This window comes from Macaca thibetana, chromosome 2 (genome assembly GCF_024542745.1).
Source record: "Macaca thibetana thibetana isolate TM-01 chromosome 2, ASM2454274v1, whole genome shotgun sequence".
Taxonomy (NCBI): Eukaryota; Metazoa; Chordata; class Mammalia; order Primates; family Cercopithecidae; genus Macaca; species Macaca thibetana.
In genome coordinates, this window is record NC_065579.1 from 112,724,973 (window position 1) to 112,752,314 (window position 27,342).

At 44.9% G+C, this 27,342-nt stretch overlaps 1 protein-coding gene across 12 annotated transcripts in view; it reads left to right on the forward strand.

Moving 5' to 3' along the window:
• PXK (PX domain containing serine/threonine kinase like) overlaps nucleotides 1–27,342 on the forward strand; it is a 102,105-nt gene that overhangs the window by 8,956 nt on the left and 65,807 nt on the right. Inside the window, exon 1 of one of the 12 annotated variants that reach the window (XM_050781246.1) lies at nucleotides 6,462–6,919. The exons of the other annotated variants lie outside the window; for them this stretch is intronic. The gene's annotated coding sequence lies outside the window, so the exon portion shown is untranslated. Of the gene's footprint in view, nucleotides 1–6,461; nucleotides 6,920–27,342 lie in introns of those variants that run through there. 12 annotated transcript variants of the gene reach the window in all.

Sequence of the window (27,342 nt, forward strand, 5' to 3'; positions counted from 1 at the left end):
TGCTTTAGCTAGGTGGCGAAAGATGTAATAGGATTCTGTTTTTATTGTAGCTCTTTTCTGTGTGTGTGTGTGTGTGTGTGTGTGTGTGTGTGTGTGTGTGTGTAGAGACGGCGTCTCACCATGTTGTCCAAGCTGGTCTGGAACGCCTGGGCTCAGGCCATTCTCCTGCCCCACAAAGTGCTGGTATATAGACGTGAGCCACCACACCTGGCCCTGCAGATCTTTTCTTTAAAAAATAAAATAATTTAGGGTAGAAAATGACAGTTCTTATAGTGATGACTGAACACAAAAGACCATGACTCACAGGAGACCCATCGAGGCAGATGTGGTAGAGTGAAAAACTGTAGCATTCTCTTGCATAATTTTTTGACTGTTCTGTGTTGTCATTTTAGCTGTAAAGTTTGACTGAGAAATGTTGCATCAGCCCTGAACTTTATTGAGAAAATCATATGCTGATGCAAACTTTTTGAACTATTAGTGTCTTATGAGTAAGTCTTTTTTAAAACAGGAACTGTTGGAAATTATTTTGGAAAGTAGTTGTTAAGAGTGGCATATAGAAGAGAAAGGCACTGTTTTTTCTTGGGAAGACTGAAGATGACTTTCCAGCTTGGTAGCTGAAGGGAGATGGTGTTCCAGAAGTCAGAGCTCTACTCTCCCTTTGAAATGCTGAATCTCTAGGAGGTTACTCCTTGTAGGTAGACAGAAACATACGGAGATAGAGACAGACTTGGGGTTGGAAGAGGCAAGACCTTAATACAGGTCTGGGCTGGTATTTGCTAGTCATGTGATATAGGCTGGGCAAGTCACTTAAACCTTTTTGAAGTTTAGTTTTGTCATCTGTAAATGGGAGTAATAAGTGCCTGCCCTGCCTGTCTCCCAAGGTTGTTAGAAAGATCAAATGAAATCATCCTGATGAAGTATTTGTGAAGCGTATTCTTCCTCCCTCCATCTCTTCACTCCCTGACAACATTTGTGGAAAGGGTTGAACACATTAGAGGGCATTATTGCAAGTAAGCTCATTTCTGTCCATAGTTCCTTTCATTTATCAAGTTTAACCTTGGGAAACATATATATATGTGTGTGTGTATATATATACACATATATATATATATTTTTTAATACCGATGGGGTTCTTGCTGTGTTGCCCAGGCTGATCTTGAACTCCTGGCCTCAAGTGATCCTCCCACCTTGGCCTCCCAAAGTGCTGGGATTATAGGCGTGAGCCACTGCACCCAGCTGGGAAACAACCTATAACCGAAAATGATTTAGGATTTATGAACTTGGTAGGGAAAAATTCTGTGGTTTGGAAAACTGAGTCACCAGAAGGATGAAGAGAACACAAGGTCACCACCAGAAAGGCATATTTGGATGAGCTACTGGCAGAAAGGACATGTGTTGGTAGGCGATTCTGTGCTTTGCTGATGCTGATGCATTTTTTTTTTTTTTTTTTTTTTTTTTTGAGACAGAGTCTCGCTCTGTCACCCAGGCTGGAGTGCAGTGGCCGGATCTCAGCTCACTGCAAGCTCCGCCTCCCGGGTTCACACCATTCTCCTGCCTCAGCCTCCCGAGTAGCTGGAACTATAGGCATTTGCCACCTAGCCCGGCTAGTTTTTTGTATTTTTTTAGTAGAAACGGGGTTTCACCGTGTTAGCCAGGATGGTCTCGATCTCCTGACCTCGTGATCCGCCCGTCTCGGCCTCCCAAAGTGCTGGGATTACAGGCTTGAGCCACCGCGCCCGGCCATGATGCATCATTTTTATGGAGCAAAATGAATTTAGCATTAAGAACTAGACCAGCCGTCTGCTGCAAGGAAATGAAGCTTCTATAAAATCAGAAAGGCTAGTATTTAGGGGGAGGATGCTTTCAGGTTAGGTTTGGAGGAAGGAGGATTTTCCAGACAAAAGGAATTCTGGTGAAAAGCCACACAGGTGAGTTGTGAGAAAATTTGAGAGGACCAAGAGAGGACAACAGAAAGATAAGTTCTTGGCTACATAAAAGGGAAAACTTTAAAGTCAGTAGACTAAAAAAATGCTTACCTAGCTGAAATAGAAACCAGAGGAAACAGACAGTTTTGGAAAGCGCTGTTATCAAATGTGCATATCCGATTTTTGCTGGTAGGTAGGCTATGTGTGATAGCTTTTCATCTCAGTTTTCTCCTTTTTTGGGGGGGTGGGGGATGGAGTCTCACTCTGTCACCAGGCTAGAGTGCAGTGGTGCAATCTCAGCTCACTGCAGCTTCCACTTCCCGGGTTCAGGTGATCTCCTGCGTCAGCCTCCCAAGTAGCTGGGATTACAGGCATGCACCACCACGCCCGGCTAATTTTTGTATTTTTAGTAGAGACGGGGTTTCACCACGTTGACCAGGTTGGTCTTGAGCACCTGACCTCAGGTGATCCACCCGCCTCGGGCTCCTAAGGTGCGGGGTTTACAGGTTTGAGCCACCATGCCTGGCAGTTTTCTCTTTTTTAAATATTCTTCTGTGGAGTTCATCTGGATCAGGGACTATTTATCTTCCATTTGGACATTTTGTTTTTGAGAAACAGATAATTATAGTGATAGTTAAGGCACAACAGAGAACATTTTTAAAAAATCTGTGGGAAAGGTAATATTACATGTTAAAATCTTTACTGAAAATGGATCTCTCCTTGAACTTTTGATATTTGGAAACTGCATTCCTGCATAGCTTATTTATTCAGCTATACTCATTCATTCAACAAAAATGTATTAAATACCTATGTGCCGGGCACACGCTAGAGCTAGAATGGTGAACCAGACAGCTCCTGCGTCCATGGAGCCTTTGTTATGTTGGATTCTGAGGTCTTTTTTTTTTTTAATTGTGAGACAGGGTCTTGCTCTGTCACCCAGGCTAGAGTGCAGGATCACAGCTCATGGCAACCTCAATCTCCTGGCTCAAGCAATCCTCCTGCCTCAGCCTCCTGAGCAGCTGGGACTATAGGCATGCACCACCATACCTGGCTAATTTTTTGATTTGTAGTAGAGATGGGGTTTTGCTATGTTGTCCAGGTTGGTCTCAAACTCCTGAGTTCAAGTGATCCTCCTGCCTCGGCCTCCCAAAATGCTGGGATTACAGGCGTGAGCCACTGTACCTGGCCTCAACTAGGATCTTTACCATTCATGAAACATTTTTTTTTTTTTTTGAGATGGAGTCTTGCTCTGTTGCCCGGGCTGGAGTGCAGTGGCACGATCTCGGCTCACTGCAAGCTCGCCTCCCGGGTTCAGGCAGTTCTCCTGCCTTAGCCTCCCAAGTAGCTGGGACTACAGGTGCCCGCCACCACGCCTGGCTAATTTTTTTGTATTTTTAGTAGAGACAGAGTTTCACCGTGTTAGCCAGGATGGTCTCAATCTCCTGACCTCGTGATCCACCCGCCTCAGCCTCCCAAAGTGCTGGGATTACAGGAATAAGCCACCGTGCCCAGCCGAAACAGATGGTTTTAGTGGCTTGGTTTATTGAACTTCAGCTTCTTATCAGTGACCTGACCCTTTTTATAGACTTTTAAACTCTATTTATTTATCACCAGAATAACTATTCAAATATAATGCAAAATTAGGAGACATTGTTGCTTTCAGATCCTGAAATTTTAAGGTAATCTAGTACTCAGTATCAGAATGTGAACTTCCTTTTAGAATGCTATTTATTTGAGCCAAAAAAAAAATATTCTTTTAAAGATGTTTGCATAGTGTGTGATAGTTAACTTGCAGCACTTCCCTTTTTTCTTTAGAATTCCAAGTTACACTGAATACTTAAAAAAATTTTCTTAGCCAGGCATGGTGGCTCACACTTGTAATCCCAGCACTTTGGGAGGCCGAGGCAGGCGGATCATATGAGGTCAGGAGTTCGAGACCAGCCTGACCAACATGATAAAACTCAGTCTCTACTAAAAATACAAAATTAACTGGGCGTGGTGGCGCATGCCTGTAGTCCGGCTACTTGGGAGGCTGAGGCAGGAGAATTGCTTTAACCCAGTAGGTGGAGGCTGCAGTGAGCCAAGATCACACCATTGCACTCTCAGTCTCAAAAAAAAAAAAAAATTTTCTTTAGGCCAGGCACAGTGGCTCATGCCCGTAATCCTAGCACTTTGGGAGGCTGAGGCGGGTGGATCACCTGAGGTCAGCAGTTCCAGACCAGCCTGGCCAATATGGTGACACTCCGTCTCTACTAAAAATACAAAAATTAGCCAGGTGTGGTGGGGTGTGCCTGTAGGCCCAGCTACTTGGGAGGCTGAGGCAGGAGAATTGTTTTAACCTGTGAGACAGCGGTTGCAGTGAGCCAGGATTGAGCCATTGTACTCCAGCCTGGGTGACAGAGCAACACTCCGTCTCAAAAATATATATATATTCTTTTAAAGATGTTTGCATAGTGTGTGGTAGTTAACTTGCAGCACTTCCTTTTTTTTTTTTTTTTTTCTGAGCTGGAGTCTCGCTCCCCAGATGGGAGTGCAGTGGCGTGATCTCGACTCACCGCAACCTCTGCCTCCGGGGTTCAAGCAGTTCTCCTGCTTCAGCCTCCCTAGTAGATGGGATTACAGGCACCCACCACCACACCTGGCTAATTTTTGTATTTTTAGTAGAGACAGGGTTTCACCATGTTGTCCAGGCTGGTAACTCCTGACCTCAGGTGATCTGTCTGCCTTGGCCTCCCAAAGTTTTGGGATTACAGGCTTGAGCCACTACACTCGGCCATCTTGCAGCACTTCCACACATTATAATAAAATATAAGAGCAGTTATTTGCTGGGCATCTATTCTATGTGGTTATGTATTTTTCCCCACTTGTCCTGGAAATCTGAGATGGATGCAGTCGGAAAACCCTGAGTTGAAAGCTTTTAGGTACTGATAATTAGTTCATTTAGAGATTGTAAGTTGTCTCTGCCTATCGAAGATGTTGGTTTTGTTGTTGTTGTTGGGGTTTGTGGTCTTTTTGTTTTTGTTTTTGTTTTGAGATGTAGTCTTACTCTGTTGCCCAGGCTAGAGTATAGTAGTGTGATCTCGGCTCACTGCCATCTCCACCTTCGAGGTTCAAGTGATTCTCCTGCCTTGCCTTTCAGGTAGCTGGTATTACAGGCGCCAGCCACCACGCCCGGCTAATTTTTGTATTTTTAGTAGAGATGGGGTTTTACGATGTTGGCCAGGCTGGTCTTGAACTCTGACCTCAAGTGATCTGCCCGCCTCAGCCTTCCAAAGTGCTGGGATTACAGGCGTGAGCCACTGTGCCTGGCCAGAAGTTGGTTTTTTTTGCAGCCTAATTTATGGGCTGGTGATACTCAATCCCCGTATATCACCTGTTTTGAGGACTATCCCATGAGAAAGGTTTCTCGTAATAGGAATATAAATCCGAGTACCTGACTATAATTACTAGGAAGAAATCTAAGATTCTGGGGCTGTGGTTTATTTTATGTGAAAAGATAGTTACATGTTTTGCTTCCCTAGGGAACGGTGGAAAGAGCCACCTATGTGTACTTAGCTTCCATGTGGATTGTGATCTTGAGATTGTTCAACACATAGATTTTTTTTTTTTTTGAGACAGAGTTTCACTGTTGTTGCCCAGGCTGGAGTGTAATGGTGCGATCTCGGCTCACTGCAACCTCCACCTCCCGGGTTCAAGCGATTCTCCTGCCTCAGCCTCCCTAGTAGCTGGGATTACAGGCGACTGCCACCACGCCCGGCTGATTTTTTTTGTATTTCTAGTAGAGACGGAGTTTCACCCTGTTGGCCTGGCTGGTCTCAATCTCCTGACCTCGTGATCCACCCGCCTCGGCCTCCCAAAGTGCTGGGATTACAGGCCCGAACCACTGTGCCCGGCCGATTTTTTTTTTTTAAGACAGGGTCTCAGCTGGGCTGGAGGGCAGTATGGAGCAGTCGTGGCTCACTGTAGCCTTGACCGCTCCAGCTCAAACAGTCCTTCTGCCTCAGTCTCCTGAGTAGCTGGAACTACAGGCACGCATCACAACACCTGGCTAATTTTTAAATTTTCTGTCGATACAGGGCCTCCCTATGTTGCCCAGGCTGGTCTCAAACTCTTGGCCTCAAGTGATCCTCCCATCTTGGCTTCCCAAAGTGCTGGGATTACAAGTGTGAGCCTCTGCACCCAGCCTAGATTGTTGATTGAAAGTTTAAGGCCGGGTGTGGTGGCTCACACCTGTAATTCCAGCACTTTGGAAGGCTGAGATAGGTGGATCACCTGAGGTCAGGAGTTCAAGACCAGCCTGACCAACATGGAGAAACCCCGTCTCTACTAAAGACACAAAGTTAGCTAGGCGTGGTGGCGCATGCCTGTAATCCCAGCTACTCGGGAGACTGAGGCAGGAGAATCCTTGAACCTGGGAGGTGGAGGTTGCGGTGAGCTGAGATCCCACCATTGCACTCCAGCCTAGGCAACAAGAGCGAAACTCTGTCTCAAAAAAAAAAAAAAAAAAAAAAAAAAAGCGTTTAAATGGGTTTATTTGGAGCAAGTAAAATAAACCCCTCTGTTCCTCCTGCAGGGCAAGTAGTGGTTTCTTTTTAGGCTGCTAGAGATTATAGGAAATGAAGCTCTTTTATGTTCCAGCTTTTGGCACCCTGAGAAAGGGGGAGATGGATCCCATTTTAGAAGTCATAAGAGCTTAAGTTTTTGGGATACCAGAGGGGGAGTAAAAGGGTTTTTCCTTTGTTTTTTTCCTTAAACGAGAAGTCATTCTTATCAGTGCCTTCCTTTGCAAGCACCAAGGATGTACAGGGGGAAATTAAAGTTGACTCCTCTTCAGAAGAGATGACAGTGGCCCTTCATTTGTGGTTTCAAACTTTTGACTTAGGAGTATGGAACCAAGTGCTTTGTCTTTGGTAAATACTTGGACCTCAGGAGGAGGATAGTTTCTTCAGATTGACCATTTAGTCTCCAGCTCACCTTGCTGACAACCACATTTGGTAAGTAACCATTTTTAGCTGAAGTTAAAATATCAAGTGTTTTGAGCCAGGCATGGTGGCTCATGCCTGAAATCCCAGCACTTTGGAAGGCCGAGGCAGGCAGACCACTTGAGGTCAGGAGTTTGAGAACAGCCTGGCCAACATGGTAAAGCCCTGTCTCTACTAAAAGTACAAAAATTAGCTGGGAGTGGTAGCACACGCCTGTAATCCCAGCTACTTGGGAGGTTGAGGCAGCAGAATTGCTTGAACCCAGGGGACAGAGGTTGCAGTGAGCCGAGATCGTGCCACTGCACTGCAGCCTGGATGACAGAGTGAGACTCCATCTCAAAAACAAAACAAAACAAAACTTTATATAATTCACATACCATATGAGTCACTCATTTAAAACATACAATTCAATGGCTTTTGGTATATTTATAGAGTTGTATATTCATCACCACAATCAATCTTAGAACATTTTTTTTTTTTTTGTGAGAAGGAGTCTCGCTTTGTTGCCCAGGCTGGAGTGCAGTGGTGTGTGATCTTGGCTCGCTGCAACTTCCGCCTCCCGGGTTCAAGTGATTCTCCTGCCTCAGTCTCTTGAGTAGGTGGGACTACAGGCATCCGCTACCACGCCTGGCTAATTTTTGTATTTTTAGTAGAGATGGGATTTCACCATGTTGGCCAGGCTGGTCTCAAACTCCTGACCTCAGGTGATCCAGCTGCCTCAGCCTCCCAAAGTGTTGTGATTACAGGCATGAGCCACAGCACCCAGCCAGAACATTTTCAGTACCCCAAAAAGAAGCCTTAGTCATCACCCTGTTTTATAACTCAGAATGTTATTTTTTTTTTAAACTACAAGGCTACTAAACTAATTTAATATAAACACCTGTTTACCAAACTCCAAGAAACAACCAAGTTTTATTGTTATCGGAATTGTTTCAGAATATATTCTAAGCACAAGTTCTTTAGCTCTTTGGGCCCAACTCCTTTAAGGATCTCATCAGAGGTACTGCTTCCCTATTCATAAATACCCATAAACATGTCTTTGTGACCTCTCAGAACCTCACTGACCTGAAGCCCATTCTTAGGCTTTGGGTTTTAGGGTAAGAATCACTGTTGGAAACACTTTTTTAGGCCAGACATGGTGGCTCTTGTCTGTAATCCTAGCACTTTGAGAGGCTGAGGTGTGTGGATGGCTTGAGTTCAAGACCAACTTGGGCAACATGGTGAAACCCCGTCTCTACTAAAAATACAAAAATTAACCAGGTGGGTGGTGCATGCCTGTAGTCCCAGGCTATTCGGGAAGCTGAGGCACAAGAATCGCTTGAACCTGGGAGGCAGAGGTTGCAGTGAGCTGAGATCGTGCCAGTGCACTCCAGCCTGGGCGACAGAGTGAGACTCTGTCTCCAAAAAAAAAAAAGCCAAAAAAAACAAAAAAAAGAAAGAAAGAAAAAGGAAAACGTTTTAAAACTGTAAACTTGGAGTATTACTTATTTTAGTTGGTGTTGGTGAAATATGTGCATCTGAAAAAAATGTACTATAATACCAAATGCCAAATGTACTATAATACCAAAATGTCCTACTTTAAGAAAGTCCTGTATTTAGAACAACAGATGAACTATGTCCTCTTAGTTTGAAAACAAGTTGCTTTGGGTTACAGCTTGCCTGGTGCATTTCAGTGTGTGCATAGATGACTTATTAGACAGTGGCCTGGGGAAGGGCAAAGGGCTCTGTGTGGGAGAGCAGGGTTCTGGAGCACTAACCATGGCTCCACCTGCTGTCACAGCACCTCTTTATAATATTTAAACAAGGCTGCTCACATTTCTTTGATGTGTTCATCAGAAATAGATCATTTCTCCTCATAATTCAGTTGAGGATTTTTTGCTGGACTGAGGGGGAAGTCAATGGAGTGTTGGTATGGGAGAATCCTGGATCTCAAAATGTCTAAGAGCCACCTATAGTGGTGAAAAGGGAAGCAGTGTCGTTCTCAGTCATTCATTGCCTTCCTTTTGAGCCTGCCCTTCTGCCAGGTAACAAGTGATTCCTGGGCAGGGACTCATTGCACTTTAGTCCTGCACACGTTCCTCTTGGCAGAAGTAGAGAGAAATGAAGCCAGAAAGAAATGGGCCTGCTCACACCAGACCTCTAGCATCAGACCAGCACCACAGCACCCTGCTGGTCTGCGAGAGCACAGGGAATGGCTAAGTGTCACACTGCCATGCTGTAGGCATCTATGCATATGACCATGTAGCCCACCATATTCACCAGCAGCCTGGCACTGGTTTATTCCACATTTCACAGGCACTTGTCAAGCTCCCGCTCTTTGATGAGCATTGTGGTCTCTAGGAGTGCAGTGGTGAGCAGTCGCTGCCCTAGGGGCTCTCATGCTGTTGAGGGTGGACAGGAGGGTCTGTGCATAGAGGACGCACCTCTGCTTCCTCCCACTGTAGACGGTAAGGGGTGCAGGCAGCTTGTTCTACCTCTTTGAGGCTTGTTTTGTTTTTTTCTCTAAATCCAGACTTTATTGTCTATGTATTGCTGTGTTGATTCAGTTTCAAACTAGCCCAGTCCCTGGCACATAGATAGTAAGCATGCAGCAAACATTTGCTGAATAAGTGAATTTGAGAATGAATGCCATTATTGGAGGTAAAGCTCTTGTGTACTACTACTGACTATTGTACCTGCCAAATGGGTTACGGGGTACTTCTGCTTCTTGTCTGCCAAACTGAATATAATTTTCCTTCCTCTGAAATTCCCATAGAGTATATGTGCCTCAAAGGTACACTCATTTTATACACCTATTATTTCTTACTACCTTGTTTTCTGTTTATAACCCCCCTTCCCCAATCCTACCCAGGTAAAACTGTATGTAATTGGGAAGAGTAACAATGGCTTAATGACCTTGGACAAATTGCTGCTTGATTTCTCCAGCCTCAGTTTTTTCATCTGTAATGTGAGGATAGAAAGAGTATGTTAGGACTACTATAAGGATTAACCGAGCTCATCCACATGGAGTATTCAGAACAAAGCCCAGCACATAAGTGTCATTTGTTTTGTTGTTTATTACTGTTGTATTTGCCAGAGCACTCGCTTACTATCTAGTGCTTTTTCAGCATTCAAATATATGTTTTGAATGGGAAAAGGAAAATTATTTATTTAAAAGTTTCTCTCACTGTCAACTGTGATTACTTTGCTAATAAGTGTCAAAAAACATCAGTGACACCTCAAAGAGTAGGTTTCCCCTGTTTTTTCCTTTTTACCCTGGAGTAACACGTTTTGACAGCCATGCTTGGGAGATGCAGCTCAGGACCTCCTTTCCAGGCTGCAGAGCTGGCTATTGGTGTTCAATGGTGATGGAAAAGGCAAGTGGTCAGCTGGGTGCGGTGGCTTATGCCTGTAATCCCAGCACTTTGGGAGGCCAAGATGGGCAGATCACCTGAGGCCAGGAGTTCGAGACCAGCCTGGCCAACATGGTGAAACCCCATCTCTACTAAAATCCGCAGATAATTAGCCAGGTGTGGTGGCGGGCACCTGTAATCCCAGCTACTCGGGAGGCTGAGGCAGGAGAATTGCTAGAACCTGGGAGGTGGAGGCTGCAGTGAGTTGAGATTGCACCATTGCACTCCAGCCTGGGCAACAAGAGCAAAACTCTGTCTCAAAACAAAACAAAACAAAACAAAGCAAAAAACAAGTGGGCAGGCCTCAGTGCTCAGCCATGAGCTCCCCAGACCTGAAGGGAGGCAGCCCCTAGCAAATGCCCATTTCAGCTCTTCCTCTCCCAGCTTTTGTTAATCCCTAAAGGGGTTCCAACATCAGTACACAGACATTTGATCTCAGGAACATTAACAGATACTTACCAAGAGTCTTCTGGGTGCCAGGCACTGTGCTGCCTGTTAAGATAAAAAGATGAATGAAGCAGGGAGCTGACATCCTAGTCAATATAGCAGCCACAAAAGCAAAGATGAAGCAAAGTACTATACTAAAGGGCCCCTCTGCCTGGGAGAGCAGGGCACAGGGGAGAGGCTGGTCAGGTCCTCCCTGGGGCTTAGGGAACTCGGAGTGGTTAACAGAGGAGCCAGCATTTCAGAGAAAACGTTCTAAATCAGTATGCCTCAGCCTTTTCTAACTTGCAAACTCCTTTCATAGTAATAGGGAATGGTACAAACTCTCTCTGGAAGTGATTTTAAATATAAAAAAAAATTTTATTTAGATCAGTATATTACTAAAAATTACATTGTTTGGGATCTGAACTATATATATTTTAAAATCATGATCAGAGGAATACAACTTAAGGCCCTGAGAGCATCTTCAGACAACTTGTAGAATTACCGTTTTTATGATAATTCTCACTTGTATTTCTAACTTCTCACTAACATGTGTTTTGTCATTGGCATTGCTTGAGCCTACATTTAGTCAGTGGTTTATTATGGATGTGAATGAAATCATGTATATGACTAAGAGCAAAGTCAATAAAAATACTGTGTAATGGTAAAAACTGTGATAAACCAACTGAGTTATGAACATACTCATGACTTCCACAACTCATCTCATACTTACTGTGTGTCCATTTGGAAGCTCCTACTCTATTCTAGGTTGAAGGGAAAAAATATTTATTTTTTTTATTTTTATTTTTAGTTTTTTGAGATGGAGTCTCGCTCTGTCGCCCAGGCTGGAGTGCAGTGGCCGGATCTCAGCTCACTGCAAGCCCTGCCTCCCGGGTTTACGCCATTCTCCTGCCTCAGCCTCCTGAGTAGCTGGGACTACAGGCGCCCGCCACCGCGCCCAGCTAGTTTTTTGTATTTTTTTTTTTTTTTTTTGAGACAGAGCCTTGCTCTGTCGCCCAGGCTGAAGTACAGTGGCACGATCTCCCCTCACTGCAAGCTCTACCTCCTGGGTTCACGCCATTCTCCTGCCTCAGCCTCCCGAGTAGCTGGGACTACAGGCACCCGCCACCATGCCCGGCTAATTTTTTGTATTTTTAGTAGAGACGGGGTTTCACCGTGTTAGCCAGGATGGTCTCGATCTCCTGACCTCGTGATCTGCCCGCCTTGGCCTCGCAAAGTGCTGGGATTACAGGCGTGAGCCACCGCGCCCGGCAGTTTTTTGTATTTTTTAGTAGAGACGGGGTTTCACCAGGTTAGCCAGGATGGTCTCGATCTCCTGACCTCGTGATCCGCCCGTCTTGACCTCCCAAAGTGCTGGGATTACAGGCTTGAGCCACCACGCCCGACCGAGGGAAAAAATATTTATGTTATTGTTTTATTGATATTTAAGTTATTATTTTTAAAAAGTAGAAACAAAAGCTTTATAGCCTTTAACACATAAATCCTTAAACACCTTCTGGGGCCCCTCGCTGTTCATCCTCTTACAAACTCTTAGTAACCCACCATAAGGATCTCAGTTTAAAAATCTGAAGAATGATTCTTCTCTAAGGCCAAGGTTGCATTTGTAGACTTCAGGAGTTCATTAGTTCATTCAGCAGATACTGCTGTGAGTATGCCCTGTGTTCCTGGCATGGCCTAGGCACTTGGGGTACAGGTCTAAGCAAGACAGACTTGGTTCCTGCCTTTGTTTGTTCATTCATTCCAACTGAGTTTATTGGGGAAGATTCTGGTGTGGAGTAAAAGACAGAAAAGGAAGATTAGAGCCAATTGTGGGGCCTCCTAGATGCCAGGCTAAGGAATCTGAACAACAGTGAGGGGGTTTGGGTGGATGTGTGGCTCATAAAAGTGGCATTTTAGGAAGCTTAATTTAATGTCTGTGTGCAAGGTGCAGTGGAAAGGGTGAAGGAAGGAGAGAAGAGAGTCAAGGGTGCTAATGGAACAGTGAAGTTAGAGAGGCCACAGCTCAGGTCTATGGCAGGGAGAGGGGAGGAACACAATAGAGGAAAAGTCTGCCAAGTAGAGGCCACAAGGGAAACAGAGACATCAGGGAATGATTAGAGAAGTAGTACAAGGTAGATGAAGGGTAGCTGGTTTTCCCAGGAAGATGATGAGTCTAAGTTTAGTTTTAGACACCTTGAGTAATACTGAAAGGGGAGTGTTACTTGTCATAATAGATGACATTGTTTAAGCATTCACTATATGCCAAGCCAAGTGCTTTGTAGTAATTCTATAATTATTTTTCTTTTTTCTTTTTCTTTTTTTTTTTCTTTCTGAGACAGAGCCTCACTCTGTCACCAGGCTGGAGTGCAGTAGTGTGCTCTTGGCTCATCGTAGCCTCAAACTTCTGGGCTCAAGTGATCCTCCCACTTAAGCCTCCTGAGTAGTTAGGACCACAGCCTCGCGCCACCACACCTGGCTAATTGTGTCCTTTTTTTGGGTGGGTGGGGTGGGGGGGCGCAGAGTCTGGCTCTGTCATCCAGGCTGCAGTGCAGTGGCGCGATCTCGGCTCACTGCAACCTCCGCCACCCAGGTTCAATACATTCTCCTTCCTCAGCCTCCCGAGTAGCTGGGACTACAGGTGCGTGCCACCATGCCCAGCTAATTTTTTTGTATTTTTAGTAGAGATGGGGTTTCACCATGTTGGCCGAGGTGGTCTCGAACTCCTGACCTCAAGTGATCTGCCTGCCTCAGCTTCCCAAGGTGCTGGAATTACAGGTGTGAGCCACCATGCCTGGCCATGTTCATTTTTCATTCTTTTTTTTTTTTTTTTTTTTTTTTTTTGTCAACTTTGGAAGTAAAATTTGCTCAATGAAATTGCCCCAATTTTAAGGAGTGCAAGTGGCTTGACAAATATATATCATGCAGCTCCGCTCCCCCGGGTTCACTCCAATTTTCCTGCCTCAGCCCCTTAGCTGGGCAGGCCCTGCCTCCTCGCCCTGGGAACTACTTTCTTGTTTTTTTACCAGACGGGGTTTCATCCGTGTTAGCCAGGATGGTCTCGATCTTGACCTATAATGGAATCTTACACTCCCAAAGTCTTTTTTTTTACTGGCTTGAGCCACTTAACGGCCAGCTTTGAAATTCTTCTATGATGTTATGTGTTTCTTTTTATTACTGAGTAGTATTCCATTGTATGGATTTAACATTATTTTGTTATCCATTCACCAGTTGGTAGATATTTGGGTTATTTCCAGTTTGGGGCTATTATGAATGGAGCTACCATGAATATTTGGGTAAAGTCTTTGTGTAGATATATATTTTCATTTCTCCTAAGTGAATGCCTAGGAATGGAATTGCTGATTGGTAGGCTAAATGTATGTTTTAACTTTATAAGAAGTTGCCAAACTTTTCTAGATTTTTGTTTTACCTTCATGATAGTTTGAATTGCATGTGTTATTATCCCAATTTTTTAGTTGAAGAAAATGAGGTACAAAAAGGGCAAGAATGAAGGTTTCTATGAGGCTAGTGAACTTTGTTTTGTTTTGTTTTTTTGAGACTGAGTCTCACTCTGTTGCCCAGGCTGGAGTGCAGTGGTGCAAACTCGGCTCACCGCAACCTTCACCTCCCGGGTTCAAGTGATTTTCCTGCCTCCCAAGTAGCTGGGGCTATAGGCATGTGTGACCACGCCCGGCTAATTTTTGTGTTTTTTCAGTAGTGATGGGGTTTTGCTATGTTGGCCAGGCTGGTCTCGAACTCTGACCTCAAGTCATCCACCTACCTCTGCCTTCCAAAGTGCTGGGATTACAGGTGTGAGCCACCGTACCCGGCTGACTAGTGAACTTTGAATGAAAGAGGTAAGAGTTGGCAGCCATCCCTAAGCTGATCTGTTGTCAGGACCTGCAGAGTAGTGGACCTGATTGATGGCTCCACTATGCATTGGTTGAAAGAGGATAAGCTAGTGGTCCCCTTCTGAACCACAGAACCAGATAATGATTTGTGTGACCATCTTCTCAGTTCTTCCATTCTGGCTACATAGGGATGGAGTTAATTCACTACATACAACAGAGGCCTTAGGGCAGTGCTGTCCAATGGAAATATAATGCTAGCCACATATGTAACTTTACATTTGCTAGTAGCCACATTAAAAAAGTAAAAAGAAACAGGTGAAATTAATTTAATTATATTTAACCCAGTATATCCAAAATATTATAATTTCAACATGCAATCATTGTAAAAATTATTACTATGCTACCTGCAGTGACTAATGCCTGTAATCTCAGCACTTTGGCAGGCTGAGGAGGGAGGATCACTTGAGGTCAGGAGATCAAGACCAGCCTAAACAACATAGCAAGACCTAGTCTCTACAAAACTTAAAAAAAAAAAAAAAAAAAGTTAGGTGTGGTGGTGCACACCTGTAGTCTCAGCTACTCAGGTGGCTGAGTAGAAGAATCCCTTGAGCCCAGGCGGTGGAGGCTGCAGTGAGCTATGATTGCACCACTATACTCCAGCCTAGGTAACAGAGTGAGACCCTGTATTTTTTTTTTTAATTAATATATTTTATATTCCTCTTGTCATAAAAGCATTTGAAATCTGGTGTGTATTTTACAATGACAGCATATCTCTATTGGGAGTAGCCACATATCAGGTGCTCAGTAGCCACATATTGCTTATAGCTGCTATACTGAGCAGCACAGATACAGACATTAAAAATAATATCTGCCAGGCATGGTAGCTCATGCCTATAGCCCCAGTTACTAGGGAGGCTGAGGTGGGAGGATCACTTGAGCCCAGGAGTTCAAGGCTGCAGTGAGCTATGATCGCACCACTGCACTCCAGCCTAGGCAAGAGAGCCAGACCCCATCTCCAAAAGAAATTAAAAATAAAATCCCAAATGTATTGTTATGGAAAGAGATCCATCTTATATTAAGTGAGAGAAAAAGCAAGCCATAACACACTATGTTTAGTGTGCTTTCATTTTCTTTCTTTTTTTTTTTTTTTGAGATGGAGTCTCGCTCTGTTGCCCAGGCTGGAGTGCAGTGGCGCGATCTCAGCTCACTGCAACCTCTGCCTCCCAGGTTCACGTGATTCTTCTGCCTCAGCCTCCTGAGTAGCTGGGATTACAGGCACACGCCACCACGCCCAGCTAATTTTTGTATTTTTTTAGTAGAAACGGAGTTTCACCATATTGGTCAGGCTGGTCTCAAACTCCTGACCTTGTGATTCACCCACCTCAGCCTCCCAAAGTGCTGGGATTACAGGTGTGAGCCACTGTGCCCAGCCAGTATGCTTTCATTTTCATCAATATCTTTTTTTTTTTTTTTTTTTTTTGAGATGGAGTCTCACTGTCACCCAGGCTGGAGTGCAGTGATGCGATCTCGGCTCACGGCAACCTCTGCCTCCCGGGTTCAAGCAATTCTCCTGCCTCAGCCTCCAGAGTAGCTGGGATTACTGGTGCCTGCCACCACGCCTGGCTAATTTTTGTATTTTTAGTAGAGACGGGGTTTCACCATGTTGGCCAGGCTGGTCTCGAACTCCTGACCTCAGATGATCCGCCCTCCTCAGCCTCACAAAGTGCTGGGATTACAGACGTGAGCCACAGCACCTGGCCACATTTTCATAAATATCTGTGTTTGTGCCTGCAAATAAACAGTCTGTAACTGCGCACTATCCGATATTGTAGCCTCTAGACTAATAAAATTAAGCTAAAAATTCAGTCCCTTCGTCACCCTATCCACATTCCAAGAGCTCAGTAGTCCCTTGTGCATAGTGGCTACCATATTGGATATCAAACCTTAGGTCACTGCTCTCTTCAAACTGCTGAACTGGTTGAGAAAGACTGAGCTTAATGTCTAGAACCTGCTGGCCCTGCAGCCATTGGGGTTTTATAACCATTGAGTCCCAGAGCCTCTGTGGTTTTTAAGAGTAACACACAGGAAGGAAGCTCATTGAGGTGCACCCGTTGTTAGTACCTTTGGGAGTTTAACAGGAGCACACTGTGAAAGCAAAACAGCTTTGTGGAGGACCCTGTTCCGTTTTTGTACAACTGAAATTAACTGCTATTCAAATTGCTGAGGACCATGTAAACCTGATGTCCACTTTAGGCATGTTGTTGTAAAAGTGTTTCTTTCTGCTGCTTCTTAACTGCCTAAAGTACATTTTGGGACTTGCTTAACATTCGGGAGAAAAAATGGTTTCTGATTTGTACATAACTTCTAGGTGGTGCTCAGATTACACTCAGCTCCAGCAGTTTGTGTCCATGTAGTAGGAGGTAGGCTGCAAAGTGTAGGGGTATTAAAACCAGGTGGTTGTGGTGTTCTGAGAGCTCTGTTGCTATAGTAGCTCATGTTCTCCAGGCCTGGGTTCTTGTCCTTACTCTGCCCTTCACCCTCTCAGCTTCCCCCTGACTTGATAGACTGGTTCTGCCTGCCCAGCTGCACTCTCTTCATCAAAATGAGACCTTGGAGCATGTGAAAGCATTGTGTCCAAGGGCATAGAAGGTAGGAACCGCTGTGCCGCTGGGTCAGACTGACCTGGGGTAGAGTTCTATTCTCATCACTTACTAGTCAAGTGCCCTTGTTTAAGGCATCTACCCTCTCTGAGCCTCAGGGTTCTTGTTATATAAGAGATGTAGTGATGCCTCACTCCAAACATTGTTGGGAGATGGAGTAAACTGAGGGCTAGAAGGCAGAGAGTAAGTGCCTCATAAGCAGAGCAGTTATACCTCCTGCTCCGAAGATATGTCTGCATGGCATGTATACTGTGGTCACTTCCACAGTTGGTTATGAAATTGGAGCTGGTGTCTCAGGATGACACAGCAACATTTTCAGACTAAGTAGGATAGGTTTATGTGTATGTTATCCTTAGTGATGGTGATCGTTATTAAAACCAGTAGGGACTTGTAGCTTGACTTCAGCCTATAGTTTCAAGCTTCTCTCCCACTAAATGCTGTAGCAGCCCTGATACAAGTAGAAGAGTTCATTTACTTTACTTTCGTCTTCTGTTGTCCCAGTTTCCCTAGCACAGAAAGTACTGATGAGTAGTAAAATGACCAAAAGGTCCCTTGTCAGAGGAAAAAAGGTGCATTTATCATACCAGGCTCTTATCCAAGCTCAGATGATCGCAATCTTTATCACTCAGGATTCCTTATTTAATTTATTTTATTTTTCCAAGAAAGGGTCTCACTCTATTGCCCAGGCTGGAGTGCGGTGGTGTAGTCACGGCTCACTGCAGCCTCCATCTCCCTGGGCTTAAATGATCCTTCTTGGGCTTAAGCGATCCACCCGACTCAGCCCCTCAAATAGCTGGGACTACAGGCACGCACTACCACAGCTGGATTGTGTGTGTGTGTGTGTGTGTGTGTGTTTTGTAGAGACAGGGTTTCACCATGTTGCCCAGGCCGGTCTTGAACTCCTGGGCTCATGCAGTCCGCCTGCCTTGGCCTCCCAAAGTGCTGGAATTACAGGTGTGAACCACTGTGCCTGGCCAGGATTTCTTATTTTAAATTACATGTGTAGCAAACTGAGAAACTTTTCCAAAAATTGTTTTCCCTGATTGTAAAAATAATTTATGCTCATGGAGGATAACCTGAAAAACACAGGGAAAAAAAATTAGCCAAAAGTGGGCATAGGCCGGGCACGGTGGCTCAAGCCTGTAATCCCAGCACTTTGGGAGGCCGAGACGGGCGGATCACGAGGTCAGGAGATCGAGACCATCCTGGCGAACACGGTGAAACCCCGTCTCTACTAAAAAAAAAAAAATACAAAAAACTAGCCGGGCGAGGTGGCGGGCACCTGTAGTCCCAGCTACACAGGAGGCTGAGGCAGGAGAATGGCGTAAACCCGGGAGGCGGAGCTTGCAGTGAGCTGAGATCCGGCCACTGCGCTCCAGCCCCGGCGACAGAGCGAGACTCCGTCTCAAAAAAAAAAAAAAAAAAGTGGGCATAGAATCTAGGACAACAGAGGCTGGAGTCATGGTACTCCTTCTTAGAAATCAGAGACTGATAAAATTGTTTCTCATATTCAAAGAGAATGGCTGCTTTTTGTTTTTTCTGGGCGTTCTTCACAGTGCTGCCGCAGTCTCCTGTGCTTGCTGATTAGAACCCTGATATATTAACCTGCAGAAACTTTGTGTTTGCTATTTTCTTAGCAGGGAAGAAAACGAACAGTTACAAAGCTGGCCATTGTGCTGGCTGCTCTAAATATGCTGTCTTGTTTCATATTCGCCACAACCCTGAAGGCATGATTTTGTAGATGAGGAAACTGAAGCACAGAGAAGTTAGGCCGCAATGATAGTAAGTGGTCTTTGGGCTTTGTTCCAGAACTCTGTGACGGGAAAGCGTGTGCCCTCCCCCGCTGGGGACTTGTGACTGTGCTATGGAGGAGGGATGGCACATTGTGGCTGATCATGACACAGTGACTGGCTCCTCTTTCAGGCTCCGGAAGGGCTCCCAGGTGGCCTGTCTTTGAGGCAATGGAAAAGGGGGAAGGTAGAGAAGACATAGCCTAGGAGGGAGCACTTCAGTCTCCAGCAGGTACTCAGGTCACTGCCGGCGAAGGGCGTGAAGGATGAGGAGCTGGCCACCTCAGATACCAGAGCTCAAAGAAAAAGCATAATTTCCAGCGGATCAGAGTTTCTATGTTGTTGTCTCTTCCGGCCTGCTAAACATGTAGTGGGTAGTTCCCTGAAATTATGTTCACTTCATCCATTTGTACAGTCTTAGGGCATTGTGAGGATTATTGAACAAGTGAAGGTTTTATTTCGCTTAAAATTACTATTTAATTGAGCTTCAGATTAAAAAAAATTTTTTTCCTTTACTTTGATGTAAGATGGAATTACTATGTTTCCATTTTAGCAAATTATGTAATTTGTGTGGGTGTCATTTAAGGGTCATTGTACTATAGAATGCTGCAGGAAGTGGCTATTTAAAAAGCCATATCCATTCTGTAGTCATGTTTGAGGTCAAAAGGATTTTGGAGTGCTTCTTTGCAGTGTTTTTCCTCTTTGGAACATCAGCTGTCTTTGAAGTCAGTGTGGAGACCAGCTTTCCTGGTAGGGAAGGAGACCATCCCACAGCTGAGAGTGTAGACTTCAAAAGGCCCGGAGAAGGGAGAAGAGAAGCATGCATGATCATGACGCTCATCTCACTGCAGGGATTGAAGTGTGTTTGCAATGTGTGCTTCGTCTCTTCTTTTGCTAAAGTTAAAGCACGTGATTCTATGAATTTGATTTTTTTTTTTTTTTTTTGAGACAGAGTCTTGCTCTGTCACTCAGGCTGGAGTGCAGTGGCGCCATCTCAGTTCACTGCAAGCTCCGCCTCCCAGGTTCATGCCATTCTCCTGCCTCAGCCTCCCCAGCAGCTGGGACTACAGGCACATGCCACCACGCCCGGCTAATTTTTTTGTATTTTTAGTAGAGATGGAGTTTCACTGCGTTAGCCAGGATGGTCTCGATCTCCTGACCTCATGATCTGCCCGCCTTGGCCTCCCAAAGTGCTGGGATTACAGGTGTGAGCCACCGTGCCTGTCCTCTATGAATTAGATTTTTAAATAAAATTTATTTCATGTGGCTGAAAAGAAGATGCATTTGGCTTTATTCACCTGCCAAAATTTAGGTTAATATAGTGATGATTCTTCAGATGCCTTTAAAAACCCTTAATGTTTTCATTTGTTTTGGGGCAATTTTTGCATATTATTAGGTTGCACAAAAATTGAAACAAAACAAAGGTAAGTTCTAGCACCGAAAATCTGCAGATGAAACAACAATAAATAATGACTACTTAGCAGAGCAAGGAGTAATCACTAATTCTAAGTGAAATATTAAGGACTGTAAATGGCCAGACAGGTGGCCAGTGAGCTAGGCAGAAGTCCTGCAAGCTGAATTCTATGAGAATTTCCTCAGAAATCTTGCTGTCCTCTAGGATGATGTGGACTGCTGCCTGTGGCTGCAGCTGTTGTGCTGTGTGATTTTGAATAGGTAGAACAGCAAAAAGAGGAGCGTAAGTAAGGGATATTTAGGATGTAAACAGTCTGACTAGGTGTAGGAGGGTTTGCATGGGAAGAAAGGGTTAGGACAGTTTGGTCAGGTGGTAGAAGAATATGGAAGCTAGGCTGAGGAATTTGGATTTATCCTGTGGGCCAGTGGGAGCCACGGAAGGTCCCGGAGCAGAGAAGTAGCATGGTGGTAGATTCCAGCCAGATCACTTGTTTTCAGCATTCTTTTCAGGCCTTCCCGTGAAGAGAAAGTGCCAGGGGAGAAGTGAGTTTGGGAGTGAACCTAGAAGGGTGGTGTGCTGGTAGGCGCTGGAGACAAACAGGCCTGCTTCCTCTGCCAGATCCACCACTTTCTAGTCAAGGCATCCATCCTTCAGAGACTCATTTCCTCCAGCCGAGGGAAATGGTTCTTTTTTGCTCCCTTTAAACAGCATTGGCAGATAGTGTGAGTGGTGCCTACGGGAGCCACCACTACAGAGCCCAGTGAGAACGATTTCTAGAGGCTCAGGTTAGATACCAACGATACCCCAAAAAGACAGACGAGCTGAGCCCTTAAGAGGAGGTGGGGAGATATGGGTGAGGGTAGAGGAGATTATGTATGAGGTTTGGTTGGTGGTTGCGTCATCTGTTTCCTTCGACTCATTCATGGTTTTTTATTTTTGTTGTGTGGAGCTGCTTCCGATTTTTTTTTTTTTTTTTTTTTTTTTTTTTGAGACTGAGTCTCTCACTCTATTGCAGGCTAGAGTGCAGTGGCATGATCTCAGCTCACTGCAACCTCCACCTCCCGGGTTCAAGCGATTCTCCTGCCCCAGCCTCCCGAGTAGCTGGGATTACAGGCGCCCACCACTACGCCCGGCTAATTTTTTGTATTTTTAGTAGAGACGGGGTTTCACCATGTTGGCCAAGCTGTTCTCGAACTCCTGACCTTGCGGTTCGCCCGCCTCAGCCTCCCAAAGTGCTGGGATTACAAGCATGAGCCACCACACCCAGCCCAATTTCTTTAAGAGGTTTTAGAACAATGGTTCTCACCCCTGGCTGCACATTAGTACCAACTGAGGAACATTTAAGACCTGCTGGCTAGGTGTAGTGGCGGTGGCTCATGCTTGTAATCCCAACACTTTGGGAGACTGAGGCAGGTGGGATCACCTGAGGTCAGGAGTTCGAGACCATCCTGGCCAAGATGGTAAAACCCCGTCTCTACTAAAATTACAAAAATTAGCCGAGCATAGTGGTGTGCGCCTGTAATCTCAGCTACTCGGGAGGCTGAGGTACAAGAATCGCTTGAACCTGGGAGAGGCAGAGGTTACAGTGAGCCAAGATTGTGAATTTTACTCCAGCCTGGGCAGCAAAGTGAGACTCTGTCTCAAAGAAAAGGAAAAAAAAAAGAGAAAAAACAAAAGACCTGCTAATGTGTGTGCCCAGACCAGACAAATTAAATCAGAATCTGTGAGGGCACAAGCGTAGGTATCTTTTCAAGTTCTCTAGGTGATTCTAGAATGCAACAGGGTCAAGACCCTCTGCCTTAGGAGTAGAGAGATGGGAACACTGACAGGTATCTGCAAGACGTCTCTGAACAGCTGCTGGTGTCTTTTTCTGTACTTTAAGTTTCACGGCACATCTGATAGCTGTGCCAAAAGGGAAGAGAGAATTACGTGGGCTAGGCTGGTTTGAAGGTTTGCATAAGTTTTGGCTTGAGCTACTTAACACCTTTATTTCAAAGTAACTTGTGTTTGTAGCCTCACTAAAGTAATTTGGGGCTAGACAGGTTCAAAATAAGTTTTCCTAAAATTTCACCAAACCAAATTACGTTTGAGTACCTGCTACTGTGCAGTGAAATCCCACATACCCTTTCAGAAACTCAGGAAAACAAATTGCCAGTGGGGATGCTTACTTGGAAAATGGCATGGCCAGTGTTGGGAGCATTAATCAATTCCGAAGTTGTGGGAATGACAGTCTCCACCTCTGCACCCTCAGGTAAGAGTCAGTGGGTCTACATCATTGGGGTGAACCAGCTCAGTCCATGGACTAGTGAGGACTCCCACCTTTCCAAGTTGCAGAAAGAGCCTGGCCTTAGGACTTCCCCGGGTCGCCAGCTGTGTATGGCAGGTTGGAGGGTCCTGGGAGTCAGCAGGACTTGGGTTCCAGTTCCCAGCCAGCTGCATCCTACCTATGCCACCTTGGGTAGCTCATTCGATCTCACTGAGCTGAGATCTACCACCTAGGGTGGCTGTGAGGATTAATGAGAAGTATTGGGTTAGGGGCTTAGCAAAATTCGCAGCACATGATCAGTCCTCGTTTTAAGTTAATTCTTTCTTTTCCTCCCTCACTTAAGTCAGAAATCACGTGGTCTTAGTGCAAGTGCATTTCCAGTTTGAAAAACTTCAGCACTAGACCTCAGTGATTTGCCAGAATGCCCACATGCTGGGGCTTGACACAGCAGCCTCCCTGGCATGCCAAGATAGGGGGTGTTGTGTCAAGAGGAGGGGCAGAAAGGAGCGGGCCCTTTGGGGAAGTGGCAGCAGATGGCAGGGTTTGGTGGCAGGCTGAAATCCATCTGACTCAGGTCTGCCCTGCAGGGCTGTTAGCTCTCCTTTCCATGCCTGATGGGCCTTGGTGCTTTATCTTCTCTTTTATGCACTCTGTCGATCCTGTTCCACATCAGAGAGGGATCCTGTTCCACATCAGAGAGGGCAGTAAAGATGGGAATGATTCACTGGAGGATCCCAGGCTGCTGACTCCAGCTCGGGAGGTGGAGGCCTGACTTCAAATGTCAAGTTTCTACTGGTCTGCAGGGCTCTCTTCTATTTGCTTTAATAAGAGCTACAGCCTGGTTGCAAGCAGTAGGCAGCTGTAGTTTTTTTCCTTTTTCTGACACAGAGTCTCACTCTGTTGCCAAGGCTGGGGTGCAGTGGTGCAATCTCGGCTCATCACAACCTCCGCCTCCCGGGTTCAAGTGATCCTCCTGCCTAAGCCTCCCATGTAGCTGGGACTACAGGTGCGTGCCTCCATGCCTGGCTAATTTTTGTATTTTTAGTAGAGACGGGGTTTCACTGTGTTGGCCAGGCTCGTCTTGAACTCCTGACCTTGTGATCCACCTTCCTTGGCCTCCCAAAGTGCTGAGATTAGAGGCGTGAGCCACTGTGCCTGGCCTCTTTTTTTTTTGTTCACAGCATTGGAAATTTGAGGTGAAAACATTTCCCTTTTGGTTAGGCTGGATGGTATATTAAGCAATCTAGAAAAATTCAGGCTGGGTGCAGTGGCTCACACCTGTAATCCCAGCACTTTGCAAGGCCAAGGCGGGCAGATCATGAGGTCAAGAGATAGAGACCATCCTGGCCAACATGGTAAAACCCCGTCTCTACTAAAAATACAAAAATTAGCCGGGCATGGTGGCACATGCCTGTAGTCCCAGCTACTTGGGAGGCTGAGGCAGGAGAATCACTTGAACCCCGGAGGTGGAGGTTGCAGTGAGCCGAGATTGTACCACTGCACTCCAGCCTGGGCTGCGAGACTCTGTCTCAAAAAAAACACAAAAACAAAAACTAAGACATAAACACACACATTTGCCTAGGCCTACACAGTGTCAAGATCATCAGTATGACTCTCTTCCACCTCCACATCCTATCCCACTGGAAGGTCTTCTGGGGCAATAACACACATGGAGCTCTCCTATGATAGCAATGCCTTCTGGATACCTCCTGAAGGACCTGTCTGAGGGTGTTTTACAGTTACCTTTCTTTTCTAAGTAGAAGGAGTATACTCTGAAATAAGTATAAAAAGCAGTAGGTTTATTTACACCAGCATACTGCAAACACATGAATAATCCATTGCGCTATAACATTAAGACATCTGTGATGTCACTAGGCAATAGAAATGTTTTTAGCTCCATTATAATCTTATTGGACCTTGCCCAGCCGTTGTGGTTCACACCTGTAATCCTAGCACTTCGGGAGGTTGAGATGGGTGGATCACTTTGAGGTAAGGAGTTCCAGACCAGCCTAGCAAACATGGTGAAAACCCATCTCTACTAAAAATACAAAAATTAGCCAGGCTTGGTGGTGGGCACCTGTAATCCCAGCTACTTGGGAAGCTGAGGCAGGAGAGTTGTATGAACCTGCGAAGCAGAGGTTGCAGTGAAGTGAGATCATGCCACTGCACTCCAGCCTGGGTGACAAAGTGAGACTCTGTCTCAAAAAAAAAAAAAACCCTAATCTTATTGGACCATCATCATATTTGTGGTCTGTTGTGACTGAAATGTCATTATGCAGTGCATGACTATATATACTTTGTGGAATAATTGAATCAAGCCAATGAACATATTATCACCTCGTGTAGTAATCATTTTTTTGTGGTGAGAACATTTAAGATCCACTGTTTTAGCCATTTTGAAATACGCATTATTATTGACTACAATCACCATGGTGTGCAGTAGATCACCACAACGTATTCTTCGTGTCTTACTAGAAACCTTCGACCAACATCATCTCTTTCTTGGTCCACTCCCACTCCCATCCTGTGGTAACCACCATCCTACTCTACTTCTGGAGGCTCATTCTTAATGTTCCTTTACAGGGGAAACACAATGGGTGGTGCCTTGGGGCTACCAGTAACTAAGCGCACCCTGTAGGTAGACATGCACATGTTACAAATGGTATTACATGTGGGATAGCAGTGGGCCATGGTCCAGGGCAGATGACAGCAGAAGTAACTCCCACTCCGTCCTGTATCCCAAGCCTCCATGGGCTGATGTGACCTGTTCTACTCACCTGATCCCCGGTTTCTCAGCCTCGGTACTTTGACATTTGGGGTCAGATATTCTTTGTTGTGGGGGTCTCCTGTGCCTTACAGGACATTTAGCAGCATTCCTGGCCGCTACCTATTAGGTAGCACTCCTGTCCCCTGTGACAACCTAAAATGTTTCCAGACATTGCCAGATGTCTGCTGAGCAAAATCACCCTCCTTTTTAAGAACACTGACCTAAACATAGAGTGTCTTGGCAGAAACATTAACTAGGATATCATTTTGGGATGTCACAGCCTGACATCAGGACACAGGCATTGTCTTTTTGCTACTGCTTCTCATATGCCAAATGCTTACCCCAAACATTATTGTGTTTTATAGCCAAGTTTATTTTTTAATCTAAATTATATCTATACACAGGAAAGGAATGGAACGCAGTACCTTTTTTTGTCAGAATGCATTTTTCTGTTGAGAATCATTTCCCCAGCATGAACAAAGCACAGGTTTGGAACATGATAGATGCTTAATCCATACCCACAATTGGCAGCAACATCTTCATAAAAACACATGTCCAAACTTTAAACTCAAAGCTATGTAGTTTATGTGTGTTTATATAAAGGAGACCAGCAGATGCTTACTTAGTAACTTCTAAGTGCCCAACATTGAGCTGAAATTTTAAACATTAAAATTATTCCTCTGATGGCCAGGCACAGTGGCTCATGCCTGGAATCCCAGCACTTTCGGAGGCCGAGGTGGATAGATCATGAGGTCAGGAGATTGAGAACATCCTGACCAACATAATGAAACCCCCTCTCTACTGAAAATACAAAAATTAGCCAGGCATGGTGGCGTTGCCTGTAAATCCCAGCTACTTGGGAAGCTGAGGTGGGAGAATCGCTTGATGCAGGGAGTCAGAGGTTGCAGTGAGCCAAGATCGTGCCACTGCACTCCAGCCTGGTGACAGAGTGAGACTGTCTCAAAAAAAAAAAAAAAAAAAATTATTCCTCTGATACATGAAGCAATGGATGCGCAAAGCGATTTTTGTGATTTAACATTTTTTTCCCTCTAAACATAAAAAAAAACTTGTTTATGTGTACTTGTTTGGAGTTACCCAATTATACATGCTAATTTACATTTCTATAGGAATGTAAAAAGCCGAGAAAATGTGTCAGTAAAACAAACCTAAGACGACAAGAACATTTAAATGCTAAAGGACTGATCTCCAAATGTAAGACTGTCAGTTGTTTTTAGCATTTTATCTTTATGTACTCAGAAATAATTGCATTAGCATATTGCTTAAGAGATTTGCCTGAGGCTGGGCGTGGTAGCTCATGCCTGTAATCCCAGCACTTTGGGAAGCTGAGACAGAAGAATTGCTGGAGGCCAGGAGTTCGAGCCCAGCCTGAGCAACATACTGAGACCCTGTTTCTACAAAAAATTTAAAAATTAGCTGGAGATGGTGGAGCACACCTGTAGTCCCAACTACTCAGAAGGCTGAGGTGTGAGGACTGCTTGAGCCTAGGAAGTCGAAGCTGTGTGCCATTGTACTCTAGCCTGGATGACAGAGCAACACCTTATCTCTGAAAAAAAAAAAGAGAGAGAGAGATTCGTCACACTACACAAGTCAGTTTTGAAATGTTTTATAACCCCATATAAAACCATGCCAGGTACATAATAATTGAGCAGACATTGTTGAACGTTGAATGTATTATCCTTAACATAATCCAGAAGAGGTGGAAGTTCCTGCTTATTTGGAATTTATCAGCCTTTGCCAAATAAACAGCATATAAATGAATGATAGTGTAATACAATCAATTTTAAAATGTAGTTACCAGGTTAACATCTCATTTGGCTTTATTTTCTAAATAACCTATTTAAATAAGTGGAA